The following is a 23,000-nucleotide window of genomic DNA, read 5'->3' as shown; positions in this document are numbered from 1 at the left end:
GGTTGACTTGTACTGTGGCACGCCACTCGTCCGCATAATCCACATTGAGGATGGGTGTGTGTGTTGCTGAATGCGAGGAGGCCTTGTCATGCATGGTGATGATGCCCACTCGATATGGGGACTCTGGGCAGTCGTCCTCTGGATCCGTGATGGGATCAGGTTCCAAATCCAGCAGCTCTTGCTGCACACTTTGAACGCGTCTGCGTTGGAACTGGGATCGTTGGTCCCCTATCGGAGGTGCAGACCTGCGCAAATCTGCATAATGACCAGGCTTCTTGCAGTTGAGACATCGCCTGCCTCTTGCAGGGCATTGCCGCTTAAATGGGCGGTGCCGCAGTTGGGGCATGTCATCACATCGACGTCGTGACGCTCTGTGTGTCGTCACACATGCGCAGTGTGGTCAGCCGCCGCTCGCACCTGCGCAGTGTAGTCTTCGGCCTCTTTGTTCTCCCGACCGTGGTGCGCATGCGTGGGACCCCTGGAAAAGTGCACAAAATGGCCGCCTTCATCGATGCTCAGGCGACGCATTCGGGCGATGGCATCTCAGCCTCGTGGGAGACATGTTGGTCCTGCTCTGCCGGCTTAAGGCAGGAATAGCGACTTTTCGCCTGTTTGTGGCCTTTGCACGTCTCGATGGCCACTGGCAGGGTCATATTTTTTATTTTTAGGAACTGCTCCCGCAGGGCGTTGGAGTGGATGCCAAATAAGATCTGATCCCTGATGAGGGGGGCAGCGGTGTCACCATAGTTGCAGGATTGCGCTAGAATGCGAAGGTGAGTGAGAAAAGACTGGAAAGGCTCATCCTTACCCTGAAGGAGCTGCTGGAAGACATAACGCTCGAAGCTCCAGGGTCCCAGGTTCGATTTGCGGCTTGGGTCACTGTCTGTGAGGAGTCTGCACGTTCTCCCCGTGTGTGCGTGGGTTTCCTCCGGGGGCTCCGGTTTCCTCCCACAGTCCAAAGATGTGCAGGTTAGGTGGATTGGCCATGCTAAATTGCCCTTAGTGTCCAAAATTGCCCTTAGTGTTGGGTGGGGTTACTGGGTTATGGGGGTAGGGTGGAGGTGTGGACTTAGGTAGGGTGCTCTTTCAAAAAGCCGTTGCAGACTTGATGGGCCGAATGGCCTCCTTCTGCACTGTAAATTCTATGACTCAGTCCTATTTTACCATGCACTTCCAAGTATTTCGCGATCTCATCTTTAATAACAGACTCTAAAATCTTACCAATGACCGAAGTCAGGCTAAACGGCCTATAATTTCCCATCTTCTGCCTCCCTCCCTTCTTAAAGGGACACTTCCTGCCTCCAGTGATTCCTGAAAGATCATCACCAATGCCTCCACAATTTCCTCAGCTATCTCTTTTAGGACCCTGGGGTGTAGTCCATCCGGTCCAGGTGACTTATCCACCTTCAGACCTTTCAGTTTCCCCAGAATGTTCTCCTTAGTAATGGTCACTGCCCTCACCTCTGCCCCCTGGTCTCCTGGAGCTCTGGCATCCCACTGGTGTCTCCCACCATGAAGACTGATGCAAAGTAACTTTCACTTCATCTGCCATTTCTTTGCTTCCTATTATTACTTCTCTAGGTGCATAAACATTTTACTAGCACAACCAGAGCCCCCTTCAAAACCCCACTGACCATCAAAAACCGACCCCCCTCCCAGCTCCCGCACCTCCCTAGCCATCACAAATTTCACCCTCTTACTAAATAGGGTAGCAATCCTCTCGACTTGGAATCAAATCCTGAATGGAATGTCTTTTTTTATAATTTAGATTACTCAATTCTTTTTTTTCTCCAATTAAGGGGAAATTTAGCATGGCCAATCCACCTAGCAGGCATATCTTTAGGTTGTGGGGGTGAGACCCATGCAGACACAGGGCGAACGTGCAAACTCAATACGGACAGTGACCCAGGGCCGTGATTGAACCTGGGTTCATGGCGCCGTGACGTGGCAGTGCTAACCACTGCTCCACCGTGCCGCCTTTCGAATGGAATGTCTGACCCATCCACCCCTATTGCAACCTCACATGGTCCTTAATCTGCAAGTGTGTCTCCTGAAGCAGAACCCACGTCCGCTTCAAATGCGCAAAGACCCGTGAACGCCTCACCGGCCCATTCAACACCAAGTCACTATTCTCACCCGGAGGCTCTGACCTTCCTCACCATTTGTATCCACCATCTCAATCTATCACAAAACAATCTCTTCCCCCATTTTCCTTTCTTGTCCAAGCTCATTCAAAATGGCAGTAATCTCCCCTCTGTCCTGCCATTTCCCAAGAAACTATCTGCCTGCCTACTTTGCCAGCGCCCTACCCTTCCCCATGCCTCCCCCTCACCCCCAGCCACCCTCCGCAACCCCCTTACTCCCACAATTTGTTCCGTTCACCAGCAAATTTGTTGGCGTGGTACCCCTGCCTGAAGACCGAAACAAAGGCCCCCGCCCATATCACCCAAACTGCCCCTTGCCCCACAATGCCTACCCTCATCCAACCTTTGAAGGTGTCCCAGCCCTGACCCACCCCACCCTCACCTAGACCCTCTGCCAACCAATAGGACAGAGACACCCAGGACTCTGACCCAACCACCCACAACCATTGTAAAATACCAACAAGGCCAACATATGAAAATAGCACAAAACATTGGTAAACATTATACAAACATCTCAAAAACCAAAACATCAAGAACATTCCCCCAATCAACCCTCCTCCAAAACCTGCCCATGCTATTTAATAAAGCCGTGTGCCCCTTCAGACGACGTAAAATAAATAGTCCTTCCCCTTAAAAGTCACAGAAAGTTTGACTGGATGCAGCATGCTGAGCTGGACCTTATTTCTAAAGCCTTGGATTGATTAAAACCAGCCCGCCACTTGGCTAGGTGAGCACCAATCAATGTCTTGGTATATTCAGATCCGCTGGCCTTCCCAAGTACAGCCTCTCATCACCCTTGACCCCCTCAAGATCTGCTCCTTTGCATGAAATTGGTGCATTCTCACTATCACTGCCCTTGGTGGCTCCCCTGCTCCCGGCCTCTGCCTTAGCGATCAATGTGCCCTGTCCACCTCCAAGGCCTTCTAACAGACACTCTTATTCACCAGCTTCGCCAACACCTTTGAGACATATGCCATGACACTCGTTCCCTCCACCCGCTCCGGCAGACCGACAATGCGTAGGTTCTGTTGCCTGGACCAAATCTCCTCGTCATCCACCTTTATTTTCAGCTCTCAGCAGACCGCACCCAGCATCGCCACCTCTGCCTCCGACTCCACAATTCGATCACTGTGGCCTGTGCCCACCCTTTACACCTCTTGGATCGTCGCACCTTGTGACTCCAGGCGCTTCTCCACCCACTCCATGGCCCCGCGAATCGGGGCTACTGCTCACTCAATCGCCTTTGACCAGTCCTCTTGCTTCTCGAGCCGATGGTGCCGAAGTTCTCCCTTAATCAACCCCATGAATTGCTCCACTGGCAATGTGGTGGACAATGACGATGCCCCTGCCTGTGCCATGCCTTTTGTAACTGCGCCACACTTACCCTCCACCTCCAGCACCATATGGCTTATTTGACCTTTGAAGGGTGCTGTAACCTGCCAATATTCCACCTCGGAGGAGGATTCAATTCCCACCACATATTCCACACACTTTCGGAACAAAGAGCCCATTAATCAGGCTGAAAGGGCTAAAACCAAAACCTTCAAGGAGGAGCCGCTGTGTGTGTAACTGATCAGCATTTGGCCAGCACCAGAAGTTGTTCAGTGAATACACCTTCACATGTCACACGGGCGGCATGGTGGCACAGTGGTTAACATCGCTGCCTCACAGTGCCAGGGACTCGGGTTCGATTCCAGCTTCTGGTCACTGTCTGTGAGTTTGCACATTACCCCCGTATCTGCGAGGGTTTCCTCCGGGTGCTCCGATTTCCTCTCAGTTAAAAGAAGTGCAGGTTAGGTAGAGTGGCCATGATAAATTGCCCCTTAATGTCCAACAGGTAGGTGGGGTTACAGGTTTGTAGTAGAGTAAACCTTGGTAGGGTGCTTTTACAGAGGGTCAGTGCAGGCTTGATGGGCTTTCTACCAACTGCACCATTCAACTCGACCACTGTTCAAATCACCACACGCACATCACCCACTTATCAGCAATTTCATCTATCGAGACTCATATCTCACAGGCAACTGCTCCACCTCGCCCTCACACACTTGGCACTGTAGCAAACCTCAAACCCACATCTCACAACTTGCAAACATTGGCAGCTATTCAACCATGACAGCCGAATCACCTAAACAGATTGCACAACACTCACTCACACACTTCCCTCTTCCTTGCAGGGAAAGTGGCACACAACAGGAGGCAGCAGGAACTAATTGAAGACAGAGTTAAAATCAGCATGAGCCTAAACCATGCAATGGGATATGTGCTACAATTGCAGTGTTTTAATTACAATACAGCCAAAGCAGTGTCAAGACAGCAAAAGTAGAAAAATATGGAATTCAGGAGGTATTGGTCCTGATACACTTGAGGAGTGGGAGGGTTGTAGGGGTTGCGATTTCGGTGGGGGATGAGTGGAAATATAAAAATCTCAGGGGTGCCGATGCCCCAATGAATTTAATGGCAGGACCTCATATATGTTCTGTTTCCTTCCCAAGGAGCAGCAGAATGACAATGTGGAAAGATCAGAGTTCATGTGGGGTGGGTCAGAACCAATGATCAGGAGAGAGGGAAGAATTGGGATCTGGTGGTGACTGAGACCACAGTCAGCAGAAGATTTCAATCTGAGAGAGGCGAGTCTTTCTCCTTTTCCTGGCTCACCACAAGTGGAGTACAAACCCAGAATCTGCAGATGGGTATGGATGGTTTCAGTGAGAGGGCAAAAGTCTGACAGGTGGAGTAAAATGTGTGAAACTGTTTATTGAAGCAGGTGGAATAAAAAAGCAGAGTATTACTTAAGTGGAGAATGACTGCAGAATTCCAAAGTGCAGAGTGTTATGGGCCAGGGTTAAGAGAACCCCAAAGTCTATCATGGAGTTCACCTGACCCACAACTTTTAATAGATTGTGGTATGGGGAGCACACGGCCCACTTCACATGTGTGGTACAGCAGAAACGGAAAAGTATTTTTTAAAGCAAAACACTGTTTATTCTATGAACTCAAGTTAACCTTTTTAAAACAAACAGTGAACATCTTAGCAACCATTAATTCAAATACAACCCCCAAAGAATACAACAATAATTAATCCTTTAAGCTTTCCAATTAACATCCATAAGATTTAAAAACATAACATTTAACAGAAGCTCCTCAGGTTTAACTTCACTACTGAGAACAGTTACCACATTGAAATCAGCAAATGGACATTCATAAGCTTGCAGAGATTCACACACATCTTGCTGTGATTGCAGCTTCTCCAAAACTAAAATGAAACCAAACCCACACGGCAGCAAAAAGCCTAAAGCGAAAGTAAAAAGCTGACTGACAGCCCAGCTCCACCCACTCTCTGACATCACTGCAGTAATAAACACCCATTTCTTAAAGGTACTCTCACTACAGATATTTATATACACACCTATTTATAAACAACCATTTCTTAAAGGTATTCTCACATGACACCTCCCCACAAGAAAAAAAACCCATCAACTTCAAGATGGTTTCATTTTTCATCTTTTCACCATCCTTTAAGAAATGCACACAGTAAATATACTTTCTCGTTTCAAAAAACAACACACGCAAACAGGTATAATAATATAGTCCATTTCTTTTTTTTTTCTTCCTCCAACTGGAATCCCTCTTGATTGACAGTCTCTTTGAACAAGAAGGTCTCTGCACGATCCATCCATTTCTCTACGCCTCGGCATTTCTCTTTAAAGTCAGATACTTTCGTTCAATCTGATCACAGAGTCCCTTGTAATTCTCCAACACAGGAGCATTGGTTATCATGGCTTTCAGGCAGTCAAATGCCTGTTGAAAGTCCGCTGTCCACTGAAATCTTCGATGTTTCTTCAGCAAGTCCATCAGTGGAGCAACCACGCTACAAAACCTTTGCACAAATGTTCGATCAAATCCACTCATGCCAAGAAATCTCTTTATTTCCCGTTGTGTCGAGGATATTGGCAACTCCTCAATAACTGTTGTCTTCACATCCTGTGGGTCCATTCGACCCTGTCCGATTGTATGGCCAAAGAAAGTGACTTGGGCTTTTCCAAATTCACTTTTGGTTATGTTTATCACCAAACCCGCCTCCTGAAGTCGATCGAATAGCTCCATTAGATGTTTCAAATGTTCTGTCCATGACTGGCTGAAAATTATCAGACCGTCGATGTATACCACACAATAGGGTAATCCTGAAACAACTTTGTTAGTTAACCGTTGAAATGTGGCTGGGGCGTTTTTCAAGCCAAATGGCATAACTTTGAATTGGTATTTACCATCTGGAGTCATGAAAGCTGAAATCTCCTTCGCCCTTTCGGATAAAGGTACCTGCCAGTAACCTTTAAGTAAATCCAGTTTGGAAATAAAAGCTGATTATCACACTTTCTCAATGCAATCCTCCAAACGTGGAATAGGATAAGAGACCGTTCTTGTAACTGCATTAACCTTTCCATAGTCCACACACAACCGTAGGGTACCGTCTGGTTTTGGTGCCATCACTATGGGTGAGCTCCATTGGCTGCAACCCACTTCAATTATGTAATTTTTAAGCATACTCTCAATCTCTTTGTTAAGCTGTGCCAATTCTAAAGAGTTAAGTCTATATGGATGTTGTTTGATTGGAACAGCATTTCCCACAGCTACATCATGTATAGCCATTTTAGTACTTCCCAATTTATCTCTGCAAACTTACCCACGTGATATCAATAACTCTTTCAGGTCAGTCCGTTTATCCTCTGGAAGGTAACTCAACAATTTATCCCAATTTTTAAGAACATCCTCATTTTCCAATTTAATTTGACGTATGTCAAATTCACAGTCATCTGGATTTGATTTGTCACTTTGAGTTAGAATCATTAAAACCGCCTCCTTTATCTCTCCTTCCTTTTCAATGTACCTTTTAAGCATATTCACATGACACACTCGGTGAGTCTTCCTTCTGCCTGGTTTTTTTACTATGTAATTCACCTCACTTAATTTCCTTTCAATCTGATAAGGTCCACAAAACCTAGATTTTAAAGGTTCACCTACTGATGGTAACAATACTAAAACTTTATCTCCACTGCCAAAACTACAAACTTTGGATTTGTTGTCCGCTACCCGTTTCATCATATTTTGTCCAACTTTTAAATGTTGTCTAGTCAATTCACCTGCTCTATTTAATCGTTCCCTAACATTTGACACGTAACCCAATATTGTAAGTTCCGACATCTCATTCACCAATTTTTCCTTAATCAATTTAAGTGGTCCTCTTACCTCATGACCAAAAATTAGTTCAAAAGGACTGAATTTGGTTGACTCATTAGGTGCATCCCTAATTGCAAACAGTACGAATGGAATTCCTTTATCCCAATCCTCTGGATAATCTTGACAATAAGCCTTCAACATTGTCTTTAATGTCTGATGCCACCTTTCTAACGCTCCCTGCGATTCTGGATGGTACACAGTTGATTTAAATTGTTTTATTCCTAAGCTATCCATAACTTCTTTGAATAACTTTGAGGTAAAATTTGATCCTTGATCCGATTGTATTTCTGTGGGTAGTGTTATGGGTTAGGGTTTAGAGAACCCCAAAGTGTATCATGGAGTTCACCTGACCCACAACTTTTAATAGATTGTGGTATGGGGAGCACACGGCCCACTCTACAGGTGTGGTACAGCAGAAATGGAAAAGTATGTTTTAAAGCAAAACAATGTTTATTCTACGAACTCAAGTTAACCTTTTTAAAACAAACAGTGAATATCTTAGCAACCATTAATTCATAGATAACTCCCAAAAAATACAACACTAAGTAATCCTTTAAGCTGCCCTTTTAACATTCAAAAGACTTAACAACCTTTAAACAGAAGCATATCAGGGTTTACATTCAATACTGAAAACATTTAAATTTCTGAATTCACCAAATGATCAAGAGATAGTCCTTCGTGGCAGAGAGATCAACAGTACAGCTGCTTTGGCTGACTTCAGCTGCAACACACTGAAAGACGAAACCAAAAAGACAGACACATCCAAGCTTTTCTCAAAGTGAAACTAAAAAGCAGAACCAGAGATCAGCTCCACCCACACTCTGTCATCACTGCAGTAACATGAGCATTCAAACATTTCTTAAAGCGACATTCTCATGACAGTAGTCCCTATCTAGTAAAGAATTTAAGTAACTCCTCCACAATCTTTTTAGCTGTAATATTGCAGACTGGAATGGCCTCTGGAAACTAGTAGACACCTCCATTATAGTCAAAAGATATTGATTCCCACTTTTCATTTTAGGAAGGGGTCCTACGCAATCAATTATGACCCTTGAAAAAGGTTCCTCAAAGGCTGGAATGGGTATTAAGGGTGCTGGTTTTTTCACTGCTTGAGGTTTCCCTATCACCTGTCACGGGGCTCGTTGGTCTAGGGGTATGATTCTCGCTTTGGGTGTCTCGGTTTCAAAACTTGCGGGAGGTCCCGGGTTCAAATCCCGGACGAGCCCTTTGATAAGGTTTTCTGTTGGTCAAGCGATATGTTTTCTTCATTTCTTTGCGGCGCATTCGGCGGGATTCATTCACATTGGGTTTCCTTTGAGAAGCTGAGCTCACACAGCAGGGAACCAATAGGTTCGCGAGACAATCGGGACATTGTCTAAAACCTTGTCTATGTGTGGACATTCACTTACCTCTATTGACTAATTCCAGTAGATTCAGGCAGCTCTCTGTATGTTTCATTTTATTGGGGCAGCACGGTAGCATGGTGGTTAGCACAATTGCTTCACAGCTCCAGGGTCCCAGGTTCGATTCCCCGCTGGGTCACTGTCTGTGCGGAGTCTGCACGTTCTCCCCGTGTCTGCGTGGGTTTCCTCCGGGTCCTCCGGTTTCCTCCCACAGTCCAAAGATGTGCAGGTTAGGTGGATTGGCCATGCTAAATTGCCCTTAGTGTCCAAAATTGCCCTTAGTGCTGGGTGGGGTTATTGGGTTATGGGGATGGGGTGGAGGTGTGGACTTGGGTAGGGTGCTCTTTCCAAGAGCCGGTGCAGACTCGATGGGCTGAATGGCCTCCTTCTGCACTGTAAATTCTATGTATCTATGTATGTGTGACATGATAGACAAAATTTAACTGCATCTTTATGTAGACCAGGCCAATAAAAATGTTTTTGGATTTTAGCTTGAGTTTTCCTTACTCCCAAATGACCTCCCATTGGTACCTCATGTGCAACTCGCAACACCTCCTTTCTATACCCTACCGGCAATATTACTTGATGAACTTCTGCCCACGTTTCATCTGCCTGCATATGTAAAGGTCTCCATTTTCTCACCAAGACATCACTTTTACGGTAATAACACTCTGGTATACACTCAGATTCCTCTTCCGTATATGCTTTCTGATACATCTGTTTTATTTCTATATCTTTCTGTTGTAACTCCGCAAATTTTCCTGAACTAAAAATATCCGCCTCATCCTCCACCTGTTCTTGTTCTTTTTCAACCATCCAATCAAAAATCGTTTCTGATAATTGAGCATCCACTTCATCTTCACTCTTTGATTTCTCCTCTTGTCTTAACCTGTGACTTTGCGACCTTGTTACTACACAATCCGGAAAAATCCCAGGCTATTCGTCCTTCAACACTTCAGTTGTCTGATTTTCCACTGGCTTATCAACCACAGTAGGCATCACTCCCACCTGCAATCCAGCTATATCATTACCCAAGATAAACTGTATTCCTGGACAAGATAGTTTCTCTATTACTCCTACTACCACTTCACCACTCTTCACTGGACTTTCCAACCTTACCTTAGATAATGGAACACTACTCCTCTCACCCTGAATTCCACATATTACCACCTTTTCTGGCAATATTCTTCGTAAACTACATAACTCCTCATCTTTTACCATTAAAGATTGACTAGCTCCCATATCTCCTCTCTACAGGGGTGGCACAGCAGAAATAGAAAAGTATTTTCAAAGCAATGTTTATTCTGTGAACTCAAGTTAACCTTTTTAAAACATACAGTGAACATCTTAGCTACCATTAATTCAAATACAACCCCCAAAGAATACAACACTAAGTAATCCTTTAAGCTTTCCTTTTAACATCCATAAGATTTAAAAACAAAGCATTTAACAGAAGCACCTCAGGTTTAACTTCACTACTGAGAACAGTTACCACGTTGAAATAAGCAAATGGACATTCATAAGCTTGCAGAGATTCACACACATCTTGCTGTGATTGCAGCTTCTCCAAAATTAAAATGAAACCAAACCCACACGGCAGCAAAAAGCCTAAAGCGAAAGTAAAAAGCTGACAGACAGCCCAGTTCCACCCACTCTCTGACATCACTGCAGTAATAAACCCCCATTTTTTAAAGGTACTCTCACTACAGATATTTATATACACACCCTTTTATAAACCCCCATTTCTCAAAGGTACTCTCACATGACAAGAGGAATCTAGTTGAGTCACAAAAAGTTAGTATGCAGGTGCAGCATGTAATCAAATAGGTCAAAGGAATACTGGGCTGGATTCTCCATTTCTTGCACTGCGTATTGACGCCTGTGCAGGATTTGTGGAGTGCCACAACAGCAAAACTGGCGCCGCACCTTGACCGATTCTGCGATTGTCAAGGGGCTACCACTGGCACCATGCGGAACACAATCGATTCCAATGAGAAACGGTGCCGTCTTCACCGGATTCGCAATTGACACTCAGGAGGCTGATAAGCTGCAGCCGCATATACACACTTCACTCCCCACACACACCATCCCACCCAACAAGATGGCAGAAAGACGTGCAGCCTCACGATTTCCAGATGCCGAGTGGGAGAACCTGCTGGACGCGGTGGAGGAGAGTCGGGTCACCCTGTACCCTGGTTCGGGAAGCAGCCTGCCACCGACCGCCATTTGCTGTGCCATGACGCAGGTGGCAGAGGTGGTGAGTGCCACCAGCAATACCATCGGGCCCAGCCAGCAGTGCCGTAAAAAACTGCACAACCTCCTCAGGGCGGTCAGAGTGAGTGGACAGCACTGTGCCCCAGCACTAACCCCCACCCCACACCCCCATAACCCTACCGTTCCACCCAGAGGGCGGCCGAAAGCCCACCCTGCACCACATGCCGGTACCCATACCGGCCGCCATGGCCAGGTGCCCTGATAACTGAGGCCATCACCTACCCACCCCCTGATCTGCATGTGTCAGACTTTCCAACACTGTACTTTTCTGTCGTCCTCACCCCCCATCCCGCAAAGGAGAAGGCTGCCCATAACTGCCAGGGGCGGTAGAAACCTGGAGGGGCACCGTCAGACCTGCGGTGCTCATTGTGGCTCAGCAGAGGGTCCTGGACATGGTCGGCAGCCCAGAGGAAAGGAGGTAGCCGGGGTGGAGATCAGCCACGGGCGAGAAAGGGAGACTCTGCTGAGTTGCGGTTCCCCATGACACGTGTGTCATCTCCCCACCCCCCCACAATACTACCCCCTACCACCCTTCACCCCCCCCCCCCCCCCGCTGCTAACCCCCTCCGTGATACATACCTGCCACATTGCGGGGTGCAGACCCTGGATTGCGAGTAACACCGGGTCTGGCCCATGGAATGGAGGATGATGACAACCCGCTCTGCGATGAGCTCTGGTGCCCCACATCGTTTGACAACATCTGATTCCTGCCCACAGTGGCACTTTCCACCGTCCACCTGGGTGATCCCTGCATGCAAGCTCGCCATTCCAGCACACGGTCCCATTGGATGTCTGGGGTGATGGTGGTGGGGACTGTTTGTGGGGGGGGGGGTTGGATGGGGAGCCCAGCCCACCCACAATGGCCGCCCATCCTCCTGCTCCCCCCCCCCCACCCAACCCCGACCAGCCCAGAGCAGCCCACCCCTGACACCCATCAGACAGAGCACCGAGGCAGTTTGTCACGCGAAAACATAAATACAGATATCTGCACGAGCTCCTATAACTGAACTGTGCCCTGCATTGTGCCGACTTAACTGATGTCTAACTTTCTGGCCTTACGGGCCCTAGCGCTATGTCTAGGTGGATCCCCAGATGGTACATCAGGGGTTTAGGTGGCCTGCTGTGATTCCCGCCCTGTGACCTGGATCCCCGTTGGCGAGTGTCTTCTGGAACTGGATACTCCCGGCTGCTGCTGGGGTGTCCCAAGTAGCGTGGTGCTGCCCTGTTCTGCCCGCTGCCCACCGGAGGCCATGGAGCACAGGAAGTGGACCATCGCCGTCTGGGGTTGCGCCACATTACACATTGACTGTGCCACCACCTTCTGGGTTTGTGTCACATCATCCAGTGACTGTGCCATCTCCCTCTGGGACTGGGCCATCTCCCTCTGTGTCTGCGCCATGTTGACCAGGTCCTAGGCAATGCCGCTGATGTCCTCAGCCATGACCCACTGTGACTGGGCCACGCTGAGGAACGCCGCTGAAACGTCAAGGTTGCCCTGGCACTTGGCTGCCTGTGAGGCGGCAGCCCTGTCCTGGGCCTCGGGTGGCGCCTGCACAGAATGTTCCAGGCTTTGGCCGTGCTGATCCACAGCCACAGCCTTCGCCCCCAATATCTCCACCCTGGGCGGCACATGTGCAGCGTTGGCCTGGGTGGCATGCATGGTCGGCACCACCTCCCGCTTCTCCATGCGGTGGGACTCCTCCACCTGCTCCAACAGGATCAGGCTGCTCGCTGACAACTCCTCATGCAGTAAAAAAGCAAATTACTGCAGATGCTGAAATCTGAAACCAAAAGAGAAAATGCTGGAAAATCTCAGCCAGTCTGGCAGCACCTGTAGGGAGAGAAGAAAGGTAACGTTTCGAGTCCAGATGACCCTTTGTCAAACCTAAAAGACATAGAAAGTGGGAGATATTTATACTGTGGCATGAGGGAATGAAAGATGAGTCATAGCCACAGTAACCAAGGGAAAAGAGTGATATTGGCAGTCCCCAGAGAGAATAAAAGGGGTGAAAGGCCAAACAGCAGAGAAACTAAAATCAGAGGGTAAGCTGTGACAGATGTAGGGGGGAGGGGGAAGCAAAGGGGAGAAAAGGTAAGGAGAGGGGGGATAAGATAGGGGGGGATATATATATAAAGAAAGACAAGAAAGAAATAAAATGAAAAAGACAGTTAAAATGAAATGGAATGAAAACAAAGGGGTTGCATTGGGGTAGAGCTAATCATCTGAAGTTGTTGAATTCGATGTTGAGACCGGAAGGCTGTAGCGTGCCTAACTGGAAGATGAGATGCTGCTCCTTCAGTTTGCGATGAGCTTCACTGGCATGTTGCAGCAGGCCACGGACAGACATGTGGGCATGGGAGCAGGGTCTGTGGTGACATGGCAAGCAACGGGAAGATCAGGGTCCTGAATGTGCACAGACCGAAGGTGCTCAGCAAAGTGATCACCCAGTCTGCATTTGGTCTCTCCGATATCGAGGAGACCACATTGGGAGCAGCGAATGCAAAGATCAAATTGAAAGAGGTGTAAGTGAAACACTGCTTAACCTGGAATATGTGTTTTGGGTCTGGGATGTTACGCATGGAAGAGATAAAGGGGCAGATGTTACACCTTCTGCAATTGCATGGGAAGGTGCCATGTGTGACGGGAGAGGTGTTGAGTATGGTTGAGGAGTGGACTAGATTATCTCGTAAGGAATGGTCTCTGCGGAATGCTAACAGAGGGAGTGAAGGGAAGATGGTGGCATCACGCTGGAGTTGGCAAGAATGGCGGAGGATTATGCTTTGCAAACGGAGGCTGGTGGGGTGAAATGTGAGAATGAGGGGGACTCTATCCTTGTTCTGGGATGGGAGGGGGCGAGGGTAGTGGCGCAGGAGTTGGACCGCAAGCCGTTGAGGGCCCTATTAACAACTGTAGGTGGGAAATCCTTTCAGTAACCCTACACCCTGTAAGGACTCCATCGCTTTCTCTCAGCTCCTTTGTCTCCGTCGCATTTATTCTGATGATGTCACTTTCCAAAGTAATGCTTCGAAAATGTGTTCCTTCTTCCTCAACCGTGATTTCCCACCTACAGTTGTTGACAGGGCCCTCAACAGCGTGCGGTCCATCTCCCGCGCCACTACCCTCGTCCCAGATGGCTAGCAATTTGATCATGTTAATCTAGGACGTGGAACAGAGTCCATTTTAGTTAAATTTGCTAACCAGATAGGTAGGAAAGCAAGTTGTGATGATGACATAAAACAGTCCTCAAAGGTTTGGCAGATGCAGTAGAATGTGGGAAAATGTGAACTTGTCCACTTTGATGGGAAAAATAGCAAAGTAGAATATTTTCTAGATCAGGCTTGTCCAATATTTTCGCTTGGTGGTTGAAGGGGAGTGGTATTTCCATTTTTTTCTCACTCAAGGGGCCGAAGAACAAATTTTGGGAAGATAAGGCTTGGCACAACATTGAACATGAATTTCAATACAAGCTGAGGTATTAAGAAAATAAACAATTGCTGAGCAAAAATAAAGCAATGTCACAGTAATAAATGGTTATGTTAAAAAAAACAGTATGCGAGAGGTGTGAGAGGGTGAGTCAGAGTGTATGGGTCAGGCTCACCCCCAGTCTCAGGGTGCTCATTCACTCACTCTCACCCACTGTTGAGTGTGTGTGTGTGTTGGTGTGTGGTGGTGAGAGTGAGTGAGAAAACAGACCATAAATGGAATGTTGGCCTTTATTTTAAGGGGATGGAGCATAAATGGCAGGAAATTTTACTACAGCTGTACAAGGCTATTGATATGGCCCACACCTTGTGTACTGTGTACAGTTTTGGTCTCTTTACTTAAGGAGTGATGTACTTACATTGAAGACAGTTCAGAGGAATTCACTGGGCTGATTCCTGGGACGAAGGGATTGTCTTATGAGGAAAGACTAAGCAGGTTGGACCTGTGCTCATTGAAGAATGGGAGATGTTCTCATTGAAAAATATCAGATGGCCCGTAACTTCTGAGGTCTAGAGAAGGGTATCTGGGACGTATTCTAAAGATGTGTTGGGGGAACCCCCCCCCCCCCCCCCCCCGCCCGCCCCCCCCCACACATACACACACACATCTCTCTGGAGTTGCCAGGTCAGGATTGCATGATAATTGCCCAAGGAATTTAAACTTACTTTGGGCCATTGCCGTGCACAGGGAACTATTGAAAATGCAATTTAAATTGCAAATTGCAGATGGTTCCGATTATGTTACAGCAATAGTTACCCAGAAACTATTAAGATAATTAAAACCACGTCTAGCTTCTGGTTAACTATTGTACTGACATCCCCAATTGGCCTCTGACTACTCTCCCCATCCCCTCACTGCAGGCCCGCACACACGCCCGAGCCGCTACAGGACACCCGACTAAGCCAGTGGGAAACCGCCAACTGCCCATGGCCACACAACCTGAACCCTCCACAGGACCTTCCCTCCCCTACACCTCCAACCCCTCAATAGCCCTACCAACTCCAACTGGAAACCCCCACTCTTCTCCCCGCAAGCTGCAAACTACCACCCCCCTCCCCCCCACACCAACTGTACACCACCTGACCACTTGACCTGGCCTACACCTCCCCCCAGACCGTCCAACCTGACCCCCAGGGCACCTGACGCAGCCCGCCGCCCACCCTTGCAACACCTGTTATCCCCTCCCCCCACCCTCCCAAACCTACACAACTAACTTACAAAACTAATTCTCCCTGGCTTGAAAGTGGCTGGATAATTAAATGTCCTTGATTTACGGCAGTTTGTGCCATGAAAAAGGAGGCTGGGCCTCATATCCAGCTCTGCAGCCCTCGATGGAAAGCCTCAGGAGTGTGCTGCAATACGCAGTTCTTATCCAGTCTGAGTTGGAAGGTTGGGGGAGAGAGGACCCAAGAAGGGATTTTGAAGTAAGAAACTAAGAGTAGAGTGGCAATCCCACTCAGGTTGCTACTTTGCGGAAGTTGAGGCCCATCAAATCTCACATGAGGTTGACAGGATGGATACTGAGAGGATGTTTTCCCCTCAGGAGGGGCATCTAGAATTAGGTGGCACAGTTTAAAAATATGGGGTTTCCCATATATTCAAGGCTGAGTTAGATAGATCTTTGATCGACAAGGGAGACAATGGTTTTTGGAGCTGGCAGGGAAGTGAAGTTAAGGCCACAATCAGATCAACCAAGATCTTACTGAACAGTAGAACAGGTCACAGTAGAATAGAATAGAATAGAATCCCTTCAGTCAAGAAGGAGGCCATATGGCCCATCAAGACTGCACCGACCCTTTGAAAGAGCACCCTACCGAGGCCCACTCCCCTGCCCTATCCCCACGATCCCACCTAACCTGCACACCTCTGGACACTAAGGGACAATTTAGCATGGCCAATCCACCTAACCTGCACATCTTTGGTCTGGGGGCGGAAACCGGAGCACCCGGAGGAAACCCACGCAGACACGGGGAGAATGTGCAGACTCCGCACAGTCACGCAATATCGGAATTGAATCTGGGTCACTGGCGCTGCGGGGCAGCGGTGCAAACCAATGGGTCAAAAGGCCTACAGCTGCTCCTATTTATTTCATTCTTACATTCTTAATTTGAGAAACTACCTATGAAGGACTGACATATATCTGTTTATGCGCATGATTAATTCCATGGCTTGCTAATACAATATAACATTCCTATCTCCTATGATAGCTGTATTGCATCAAAGAGAAATGGACTTTAGTGGTTGTGAAGAACTTCATGACAGTCTAAGTTTCTGCTATGAAAATACAAGTCCCTTCTTCCTTTTCCACTGTTTGTTTAATGTTGCTTCAGCTATAGACAGCAACTTTTTAAAATGTGAAGTACTTAGGGCTAAAATTTGGTTTGGCTCATTATTTTTGCTGTCAGTTGGGGGGAGGCAGGGGGGGGTCACAATTTATGACCTCCCCAGACCAGCCCAGTGGAGGCAGACGACAAGCAAATTTTATGCTGCCTCCTTATTTGAGTGAATGTGGTGTGCAGGCTCAGTGTAAGCAGCACACATTCCAACTTGTCTTCTTCTCTTAAAGGCCGTTTGCCTCCCTTAAAGGGAAGGTATGCCATTTAACTGAAGGCTGCAAATAATTTTCATTGCTACACTGCACGTGAAGCAACTTTGTCAAAAGGCCCTAAGATTGCCAGATGCCGCACTGGCAACACTACTACCAGAGGCCAACTCAAGGAGAGTGGCCATGTTTCCACGAGGGACGAAGTGACCCTTTTGCCAGATGCACCCAAGGGAATGGGATTAAGTTGCAAGAGAGGTAAATTCCTAGAGTGGAACCCCTGATGACCTGGCAGAGGTGCTTGAAGAGGTTTAACAGCCTCACACACATGATCAAGGGCAGTGAATCCATTGTCATATGACCTTTCATAACCACCAAAATACCAGCCTCTGACATCACTCAGTGCTCCATATCCCCATCATTCACCCAGCAGCGCTCACCAGCACTGAGCACCCACCCCTAATATTTATATATCTTGCTCAGGCTATTGGTATTCATCCTCCCACTAGTCCCACTCTGCCTGTGCCTATATAATTGGATGTGTTTTTTGGGTAAAGGTGCTGAGGAAAGATTTTTATGTTGCCAAGACAACATTGTGACGAGGCAGGTCAGATGGATATAGCAATGGGCAATGGTGGACATTGCTACATGTGATATCTTGTGGCACAGTGGGTACTGTACCTGCCTCTGAGTCAGAAGTCCAGGCTCGGATCCCAGCCCAGGACTTGATAGGTGAGGAATGTGTGTTCATGACACGGCCAAACAGTTTGAGTGTCAACTTGCAAAATCTTTCCAACACACCGCAATGGTAGGGGGTAAGAGTGGGACAGACTCCTGGTCAGCCATGCTTTATGCAGAGTGGTGCCCTTCAAGCTGTGAGCCAACAGCAACCAGTGCTGGGAAAAACTAGGGGTGGAAACAGAGGAAAGTCTGCCTTGTGCACCACTGGGTGTGAGAAGACAAACAACAACAACAATGCTGGTGGCCTCATGTTGGTGTGTAGAAGTTGTGTTACTGAAATCAGAGCCTGATAATACGCTGTCTTACAGAATGACCAGTTAATAGGGGTCCAGGAAGCCTCCTACCTCTCTCCTTTTTGTCCTCCTCTTCTTCCTTCTCTTGAGTTTTCCGCTTGATCCCTGAAGTAATGCCTGTGCCTTCACAATGACGAGACTGTGCAGAATGTAACATTAAAGTGCCTCCTTGAGCCAAGGCATTGGGACATTCATTTCCAGAGGCCAATTGCCCGCTCATCATTATTCTGAGTGGCTCGGTGGCTTTCATGATTCCATTCTATTCTCGTGGTGGGATAGCAGAGGACAGTAATCAGCCATGGTTTGCATTCATCCACTTTGCCCGCTGCAAGAATGCCACAGACGAACTGTGGACAATGGAGAAGTCCATTGACCTTAGGCGGGATTCTCCAGTCACTGGGCAGATGTGGCCAGATAATCCCGCCTCATGGGCATCATTCTCCGACTCCCCAGCGGGTCGGAGAATGGCCGTTGGCCGCCGTGAATCCCGCCCCCGCCGGTTGCCGAAGTCTCTGGTACCGGAGATTGGGCGGGAGCGGGAATCGGGCCGCGCTGGTTGGCGGGCCCCCCCCGCTCAATTCTCCGGCCTGGATGGGCCGAAGTCCCGCCGAGAAATTGCCTGTCCCGCCGGCGTAAATTAAAGTAGGTATTTACCGGCGGGACAAGGCGGTGTGGGCGGGCTCCAGGGTCCTGGGGGGTGCCCCCACGGTGGCCTGGCTCGCGACCGGGGCCCACCGATCCGCGGGCGGGCCTGTGCCGTGGGGGCACTCTTTCCCTTCCGCCTCTGCAACGGCCTCCACCATGGCGGAGGCGGAAGAGACTCTCCCCACTGCGCATGCGCGGGAAACTGTCAGTGCCCGCTGACGCTCCCGCGCATGCGCCGCCCGGGGATGTCATTTCCGCGCCAGCTGGCGGGGCAACAAAGGCCGTTTCCGCCAGCTGGCGGGGCGGAAATCCCTCCGGCGCCGGCCTAGCCCCTCAATGTTGGGGCTCGGCCCCCAAAGATGCAGAGCATTCCGCACCTTTGGGGCGGCGCGATGTCCATCTGATTGGCGCCGTTTTGGGCGCCAGTCGACGGACATCGCGCCGTTGGGGGAGAATTTTGCCCCATGTCTCTGAGCAGCAACGCCAAAGTCCTCTGGGATTGTGAAGGTGATGGGCAAGGCTGACAAGCACAGTATGATTGCACTGTGGCTGCTGTCAGGTCAGTGGTATTCACTGAAGCGGTGGTCTTGTCAGGTTGAACACCATCTGGAAGTTTATGGAATGGAAGTCCATTTGGTTCCTGTGGTTCATCCAGATAATATGTGGAGCCTGCAGAGTTGTGAATTGTTGTAATGAAAGTCTCCATAGTCCCTGAGGATCATAGGCTGCTCTCCCCTTTTAAGAGCGAGCTGACTGGTGGTGATTTAACCTGAGGGTCACCATACCTCAGGCGAGGGGCAAGGTTGACAAGGCACGGCCTTCATGGATAACCTCAGCCGGTACGGGAATTTAACCCATTATTTTGGCATTGCTCCGCATCACAAACCAGCCGTCCAGCTAACTAAGCTAAACCAACCCCCGTTGTTGCATTATGCCTTTAATTGCTAGCGGTGTGACATCACTAGAAAGGAAATATGTCGTGTAATCCATTCATAATTTTGTTTTTTGCTTAGAACAGAGCACGGGCACACATACACACACGGTTCTGATGCCTTCAGGTTTTATACCTGTGTATAACTACTCAAGTGCATAGCATTCCACAACATGTTTCCCCAATCCCTTATGAGTGCTTTGTGTTTTGTTCAGCAATTAATCTCAAAAATTTATAGCTTTATAATAGCACAACATGGTGATCAGCAGTGGTCAAATACCATAGCAGCAAGGTTAAATACAGGTACGACATGGTGAACAGGCTTAAATATTACTTCATGGCGTAAGGAGACTCTCAACACTTTGCTCAGGATACATCTAAGTCACAGCATCAGAGAAAATGTAGTGGGTGAATATGACGAAAGCTTGGAAGACACAGCACTGGGCCTGAGCTCAGATAAAAAGCTGGTAAGCAGATGGATCCCTCGTGGTGAGATTGCAGTGCACAGGCTGCCAGTTCTGTGAGTGGGACAGCACGTCAGGAGGACGAACACTGGGTTATCTTCATCGGGGGAGGTGAGTGATCAGGATATGAGCCGGATTGACAGCAAACAATGGAGAGTCAAAAATAACTATATCGGACCAGAGAAGGATGGGTGGCTTCAGGATTCACTAAACAATAAATTAAATCAAACAAAAAGACACTGCTACTCCTTGGTGTGTTCCAGCCACAACTCATCTTCATGGGTGGATCTTCAGAATAGCATGTGAAAGCAACTACAGCGACTCTCATCCCAGGTACTACAGAGGAAGCAAGGTCAAAGAGATATTGTCAGAATGTCTATAAAAATTCCCAGTTTGAATTGAGATGCTGCTGACCTACAATCTGAATTCAAAATGCTGCTACAGCATACAGAGATATGGGCCGGGATTCTCCGATCCCGCGGCCAAGTTCTGACGCCGGCGTCAAAAGCGGCGCGAGCCACTCCGGCGTCAACGGGCTTCCAGGCCCAGGTATTCACCCCTTCCTAGGAGCTAGTATGGCGTCGGAGAGGTGTCCGCTGCCCGGCGCTCGAAACCCGGCGTGCCACGTCCGGCGCGTGTCCCCGCATGCGCGCCACAGCCGGCGCAAGTCCGTGCATGCGCATGGGTTCCCGTCTCCGCGCCAGCCCCCGGGCAATATGGCGGAGCCCTACAGGGGCCCCCCACGGAATTAGCCCGCCCGCCGATCGGTAGCCTCATACTTGGGTCACATATTCCTGACTCCTCCGTCACTGTAAGTACTAACTCTCCAAACCAACTCCAAAAATGCAGCACCGTGCTTCTATAAACTCAGCCTAAGTTAAATAAATCAAAGGCACCTAACCTGGACCATTTAATTTGGTCCTTTAAGTAACAATAGTACGAGGCTTCTCTTGCAGCTGAATGCTTAATCTTTGTGAATGGCTGGCAATTTGTTGCCTGGTCCATATTTGGAAAATGGGCATCTCATCAGCCAGTAGAGCTGTGTAACATCATGAATTCGTCAGTTCAGTTCTTTCTGATGCTCACAGAAGATGCCCACATGAGCACCCTTTTTGGCGAGCTGCCTGGGACATGCTGGAAGTTGGTGGCAGCACAATGCTTAACCCCAGGAGGGATCCTGACTGGTTACCCTTATTGTTTTTACTATTTTCAATTGTTTATTCAGGGTGATATCAAGGGGAGCAACATTTGTGCCTAACCATGCCTCATCCCTCATTAACGTACCATGTGTCATTTAATGCTGGTGAGACATGAATCTGCTTCAATGATTACCTACTGTATCAATAACAACTTTGCCCTCCAGTCATAAAATGCTAATTCTCTGCACTAATTACACTTTTTAAAAGCATTAATTCCAGCTGAACTACGGCAAAGTGTTGGAGTATTGGGACATAATTTTCAGATAAATTGTCACTCGATTCAGTCCATATGCAAAAAGGTTATAATTCCATTCATCAGATCTCAACTTTCGGGCTCCCCACTTTATCAGACATGTCTGTGGCCATCAATTAGCTGGTTTCTGATAGTTAAAATCCTGATCCCTTATTGGTTGTGACAGATTTATTTTATCATTAGGAAATCAACCACAGAATAAAGGAAATTAGAATTATTTTGAAAAGTGAGGATTTTCTATTTGTTTTCGAAAGTGGGCTGGAATTTTAACACATTGGATGTCACAAGTCAACAACTACAGCCACAGAGATGTCTGTTCGTGCATAAAACTGTTCCAACTTATAAAGTGTTTATGGTACCACAAAAGGGCACTTTAAGCGGATCTCAGGAGTTAGTGCTGCTTGTAGCTGTGTAACCAGGAAGCTATTGTGTTTATGGCACTACACTAAATCCTCACTTACTGCATTTTCCTGGCACCTTAAGCATGAAACCTTTTTCGGTGAACACTTGAAAGGATGTCCAATGCAATTCGTACATCAACTAATTGTAAGATTTGAACTGTATTTTCAAAACATGGTTGTGCTTTTGATATAGTTAAGCAGCTTTGCCTATCATGATTATTATCAGGAAGGTTGTGGTGCGACAGATAAGCCATATATTTTCATACTCCGGGGGGATGGGGGGGGGGGGTTTGCTTTGCAGAGCTTTGACCACCCGGTTTTCACCTTTCCTGCTATTTGACCACAGTAACTCTCATGATGCATTGTCCTATCATTCTCTCCGTTTACAGAAAAAGCTATTTAGACAATGCCTGCAACCCTTCAAGCCAACTACGGCTTGACAGCAAGAAATTATATTTAAAAGAACAATGCGTAATCGGTATTGCATTGTAGATGGAAAGCAGGAATGAAGGCATGCAGCATTCATCACTTGTGATTACATAAATGCCAGATTTTGAATAAGCCAAGAAAAAGACAATGGCAAAAGGGAGGCTGGTTACTTCGATCTGCTCTATCATTTTCAGTTAATTCTGTCAGAGAACCTGTTTTTCACCCCTCAGTCTATTAGAATTATAGCATTAATGAACTAACTTCACATAGTTATTGACTAGCCTGCCACATTCCCTGCCTGATCCTTTAATAGAAATCATTGCTCCTAGGTTAAAAATGGGGCAATTTGGGAGTGACTGTAGGCATGTGCTGAATTCAAAATGCACTGGAAAAGTTACTCACAGTGAGATGTATTATCTGAATAATCTAGATTTCAAAAGTCACTGATTATTTAAATGTGACCGATAGTATAATGTCGGCTCCGTGAGTGGTTTTTAACTTTATTCTGCTTTAACGGTCACATTACAATTACACATTCTCGTGCAGAAATGAATGGTACAGA

General features: G+C 47.6%; 1 non-coding gene across 1 annotated transcript; it reads left to right on the top strand.

The window, feature by feature from the left end:
* Positions 1-8,515: 8,515 nt before the first annotated feature.
* trnap-ugg (transfer RNA proline (anticodon UGG)) lies at positions 8,516-8,605 on the top strand. The gene is given in 2 exon segments: positions 8,516-8,551; positions 8,570-8,605. It is a non-coding gene; the product is annotated as a tRNA-Pro (tRNA).
* Positions 8,606-23,000: the final 14,395 nt, after the last annotated feature.

This window comes from Scyliorhinus torazame, chromosome 1 (assembly GCF_047496885.1).
Source record: "Scyliorhinus torazame isolate Kashiwa2021f chromosome 1, sScyTor2.1, whole genome shotgun sequence".
NCBI lineage: Eukaryota > Metazoa > Chordata > Chondrichthyes > Carcharhiniformes > Scyliorhinidae > Scyliorhinus > Scyliorhinus torazame.
The sequence above is the reverse complement of the archived record's forward strand: the minus strand, read 5'-3'. Positions and strand labels throughout refer to the sequence as shown.